This window comes from Larimichthys crocea, unplaced genomic scaffold, assembly GCF_000972845.2.
Source record: "Larimichthys crocea isolate SSNF unplaced genomic scaffold, L_crocea_2.0 scaffold27, whole genome shotgun sequence".
Taxonomy (NCBI): domain Eukaryota; kingdom Metazoa; phylum Chordata; class Actinopteri; family Sciaenidae; genus Larimichthys; species Larimichthys crocea.
This window is the reverse complement of record NW_020853563.1, coordinates 242,226-247,880: the sequence shown is the minus strand read 5'-3', so window position 1 is coordinate 247,880 and position 5,655 is coordinate 242,226.

Sequence of the window (5,655 nt, the reverse complement as noted above, 5' to 3'; positions counted from 1 at the left end):
GCAGGATTTTAGTTGTTAACAAGCAATGTTTTGTTCATCTCATTTACATTTCTCACCAAATATGCATGTATCTTTGGTCCTTGTATCACATATCACATAACCTTGGAAAGCAAGATGGATAAAATGAATGAAAGACAATCTCAAATAAATAAACAACACATGCAAAGAGCTAGTCAGAAATCCTTAAATTAATTTAATCAGTAATATTTACAGAACAGGAACCATCAAACAAACTGTGGAGGATATAACATGATTAAAAGAAATATATTTGAAATGTATTTTGATTTCATCTTCCCTTGTTGATGCCAAAAAGATCCTGAAACACATTTAATGTGTTTGATTTATTAAAAAGCAAAAAAAGGCTATATTATGACACAAAACCTTCCAACTACAATCCCCTACATTAATAAGAGTCAAAGTGAAATGAACAATGACATTGACAGAGTACTTCTCAGATTCATCACCACAGAGCCAACATCTAAAAGCTAAAGCTAAAGACCCATCAAAGAACTGAGAATAAGGTTTGTGACAAATTAACACAATCCAGAAGCCTCTGTCTTTACATCCTGAGCTCGCTCGCTTGGTGCAAACCCAAAAATGCCCTCAAAAATAAAACAAAAGCATTTGAACCAATGGAGCAGAAATCCACAATTTATACCAACAATTTCTGAACCAACATTACTTAACTTTTTATAAAACTGCAAGATTTTACACTACATAAAATAATTGTATTTTACAACAATAGAACTTTAGGCAGTAAAATAGGTTTTGATTGAGGTAATTACATCATGGTGCTTGTACAAAGTAAAAAATAAAAAAAATAGATTTTCATCAGTTTTTCCCTAAAAACACAACCACCTACCTGACCAATGCACACTTTTTTTCTTGCCTTCACATCTTTTCTGTCCCCCCTTATTTTATCCACAATCCTCCTTAAACACTTGTCAAGAGTATCCATTTGGTTAACTCACTTGTCTGTTGAACATCAGAACGAGTATGCACTTTCTAATCTGCCAACTGTGATCCACTCAGACACAGAAATGAGTCATGTTTGAGATTCAACACACTTGCAGGCAGCTCAAGTCCTCTGTTAAACACCAATAATTCATTGAGACTGTTTGCTGTGGTTATATTTATATTAAGTTTGTTCAATCCAAACTTTGTGGACACCTGCTGACCAATGCTTGGAATAACATTTGTATGAAAGGTTAGGTCGGGTGACGTTACAAAAAGTTCGTATGACATATAGCAGTGGTCCCCAACCCCCGGGCCGCGGACCGGTACCGGTCCGTGGATCAATCAGTACCGGGCCGCACAAGAATTAATTAGTTATTTCTGTTTTATTTAATACGGTCATTTCGAAATAAAAAAACGTTTCAAAATAAAAGACCGCTCGACGGAGAAGAAGAAAATATTACTTAATATTTTCTTCTTCTCCGACCAACTGTAGATAGAGTAGTAAGTCCCCCTCTATTATAGTCCCAGTCTAAGTCGAGCGGTCTTTTATTTTGAAACGTTTTTTTATTTCCCAAACTCCTTTCTCATGTCTCAGCTGGCCAATCAGAGCATGAAGTGGATTGCTGGTTTAAAAAAATGGTTTGGACAAAAGCTTTGCAGTAAGTTACAATACATACAGCTTGGACCTACTGTATCACTGTACTAAATACACTAATGAATCTGATATCAATCTTATCCGACTGCGGGTTTTGACAACAAGGGCCAACAGAGTCCCTCAAAGTTAGACCAGAAAATGTAGTTTATAGCTTTTCTTGCTACTATGTGATCTATTACTGATTCCCACAGTGCATGATTTAGAGGAGATCAACAGAGTCCTCCTTGAACACATTTTCTCCCACCAAAAACTGGCACAGACCCATAGACCAAAAATCTTCCTCCCAAATCGGAGGACATGAAGCTTTCTTCCTTTGGACCTTGAACTACAGAGCAGTCAATCTCAAACATGACTCGGACAGCTCGAGCACATTTCTCTGAAGAGGTGAAGGTGATTCTCACAGGAATCAAGGCACAAATCTGGACATGACCTGACACACTTTGCAAAACGACTTATTGCAACTCATTCACAATTGAAATGATCACACTGAGATACAATATATGAACTCAGTAAATCGTTACTTCCAATGTTCTGAAAACCCAATGAGTTGAACACATTGTGAGGGAAAATTTAGTCTGAGCTGGCTTTTCTGAACCTCCCTTACTCAAATTTCTCTTCTATCAGGAAGGCTGCTTACATTGACATTTTCTGGGGGTATCAAGGGCTCCAGATGTGAACTCCCATTCTGTGCCCTACGTGCATCATACAAAGAGTTTGGGTAAGAAATATCTGGTCACCATGCGCTAGCAGCTTGAAATGAGGGACTTTGCTTTGTAGACATGCAGATCACCAAAGCAGTGTCCAACCTCAGTTCAACCCAGGTCAGTAGAAGGGTCCGCTGACATTATGTAACCCATTCAGACAGACCTCTGATGAGTCACAGTGTACAGCAGGTACTGTATATGGAATATATGTTGCAGAACACTGAGGTTATTACAATGAACCTGAGAACATTTTTCCTGTATCTAGAAATTCACAAAAGGTAAGGGAACTGCTCGGTCAACATTGTCTCCAATAGGAAAGACTGTTGGGGTATTGCAACACAATATTTATTTGTGCAGGGAGTCAGGTCAGTTCCTATTTACAGAGGGAAAAATCCTTCTGGAAGCAGCAGCTCCTCACATGTTGCAACTCTATCTTTAAATTGGTCTGCCTAAACTCACATATATTCCATACTGAAAAACACCCAATTTAATGTAAAGAGAAAATGAAATTGAGAAAATGCTAATTTGGATTTTTTTTTTTTGTATTAATCCACTGGCAGTGGAACACGTCCAAAAAACAACAACAATAAAACAACATAACTGTAACAAAATATTCCTTTGTGAAGTGGATTTAAAAAAAATGTTGTGTCAGGCAGCCTCAAACTACGGTGGTGATCAAAGTAGATCTTTAGGATCTTAGGTCTACCCTGTATTAGTTTGAAGTTTCCCTTGGGATGGGTTAGGGTTTGGGCTAGGCCGAGCACTTGTAAGCATTTGACTATGCATACATTTCTTGCTGAGGGATTATGATGTGCTGCCTAATGTGATCCAAATATCACACTTAAATCCTGAACTTGCTGTACTCCAGTCATCAAGCCCCAGTTATTTATTAAGTGGCCTAGGATGTAGTAAAGGGCCAGAGACAGAACTACCAGACACTCCTCATTAGATTGACTGAACAAATACGGTGGCAAAGAACTTCACCTCAAGAACGATTGTGATAAACTGTCCTGTCATCATCCTGACAGACTCAATGATACAGTACATACATTTTTGAACATTTTAGCAGCATGCTGGCCATTATTTTCCTGTTTATGTCAACAGTTTCAAACTAACCAAAATGGGAGCCTTTTGAGTTAGCAGCAAAATTCTCATATCAGGCTCAAAATTATTCAATTCAACTGTCATAACTTAACTTCCATCCACACGTAATGTCCTGAGTGTAACTGCTTTGTATACACCAACACCATGACAGCACCAAAACCCGGAGAGACGGCTATTAAATCATGTGCTTTTTGACAGGTTGATTATCATGTTGTTATTGGGGAAATTTTTGGAAGCCCGTTTGAGGCAATAAACGTGACATGACAGTGAAATGATAATTAATACTCATGTTAGTCTCAGACATTAGTTAGCATTTTGACTTTAAGTTACACTACCAGTCAAAAGTTTGGACACACCTTCTCATTTAATGTTTTTTCTTTATTTTCATTAATATTTACATTGCAGATTCTCACTGAAGACATCAAAGCTATAAATGAACACATATGGAATTATGTAGTGAACAAAAAGTGTGAAATTACTCAAAACATGTTTTATATTTTAGATTCTTCAAAATAGCCATCCTTTGCTTTGATCACTGCTTGGCACACTCTTGGCATTCTCGCGATGAGCTTCATTTGGTAGTCACCTGAAATGGTTTTCCAACAGTCTTAAAGGAGTTCCCAGAGATGTTGAGCACTTGTTGGTCCTTTTGCCTTCACTCTGCGGTCGGTTGGGTTTAGGTCAGGTGACTGTGGAGGCCAGGTCATCTGGCGCAGCACTCCATCACTCTCCTTCTTGGTCAAATAGCCCTTACACAGCCTGGAGGTGTGTTTGGGGTCATTGTCATGTTGAAAAATAAATGATGGTCCAACTAAACGCAAACCGGATAGGATGGCATGTCACTGCAGGATGCTATGGTAGCCATGCTGGTTCAGTGTGCCTTCAATTTTGATTAAATCCCCAACAGTATCACCAGCAAAGCACCCCCACACGATCACACCTCCTCCTACATGCTTCACGGTGGGAACCATGCATGTAGAGAGCATCCGTTCACCTTTTCTGCGTCGCTCAAAGACACAGGGGGTGGAACCAAAGATCTTAAATTTGGACTCATCAGACCAAATCACAGATTTCCACTGGTCTAATGTCCATTCCTTGTGCTTCTTGGCCCAAACAGATCTCTTCTGCTTGTTCCATTTTCTTATCAGTGGTCTCTTAGCAGCTATTTGACCATAAAGGCCTGATTCACACAGTCTCCTTTGAACAGTTGATGTAGAGATGTGTCTGCTACTAGAACTCTGGGTGGCATTTATCTGGGCTCTAGCCTGAGGTGCTGTCAACTTACGACATCTAAGGCTGGTGACTCAGATGAACTTATCCTCAGCAGCAGAGGTGACTATTGGTCTTCCTTTCCTGGGGCGGTCCTCATGTGAGCCAGTTTCGTCGTAGCTCTTGATGGTTTTTTGACTGCACTTGGGGACACATTCAAAGTGTTAGCAATTTTGCGGACTGACTGGCCTTCAGTTCTTAAAGTAATGATGGACTGTCGTTTCTCTTTACTTTACTTAGATGATTGGTTCTTGCCATTATATGAATTCTAACAGTTGTCAAATAGAGCTGTCAGCTGTGTATCAACCTGACTTCTGCACAACACAGCTGATGGTCCCAACCCCATTAAGAAGATACTCCACAAATTAACCCTGACAAGGCATACCTATGAAGTTAAGACCATTTCAGGTGACTACATCATGAAGCTCATCGCGAGAATGCCAAGAGTGTGCCAAGCAGTGATCAAAGCAAAGGGTGGCTATTTCAAGTAATCTAAAATATAAAACATGTTTTGAGTAATTTCACACTTTTTTGTTCACTATATAATTCCATATGTGTTCATTCATAGCTTTGATGCCTTCAGTGAGAATATGCAATGTAAATAGTCATGAAAATAAAGAAAAACTATTAAATAAGAAGGTGTGTCCAAACTTTTGACTGGTAGTGTTCTCAAAAATCTAAATATGTACTTGACATAATTGATTATTTCATTATCTGAACCTGGTGCAGTATGATTCTGATATATCAAAATCAAAATCCTAAAATCTATTTTTGGTAGAAGATATCTTTCATTGGTCAACAATTAAAATCCCCTATTTTACATCTTTACCTCCCCATATTCCAGTTAGTAGATAACATTTGCAACAATTTTATGCTGACATCTGGTGGCACAGCTTCGCTTTAACCTAGAGTCAGATACAGTATAATCCACCCAATTATCTAAACCAATTAGCTAACTGGCAAATG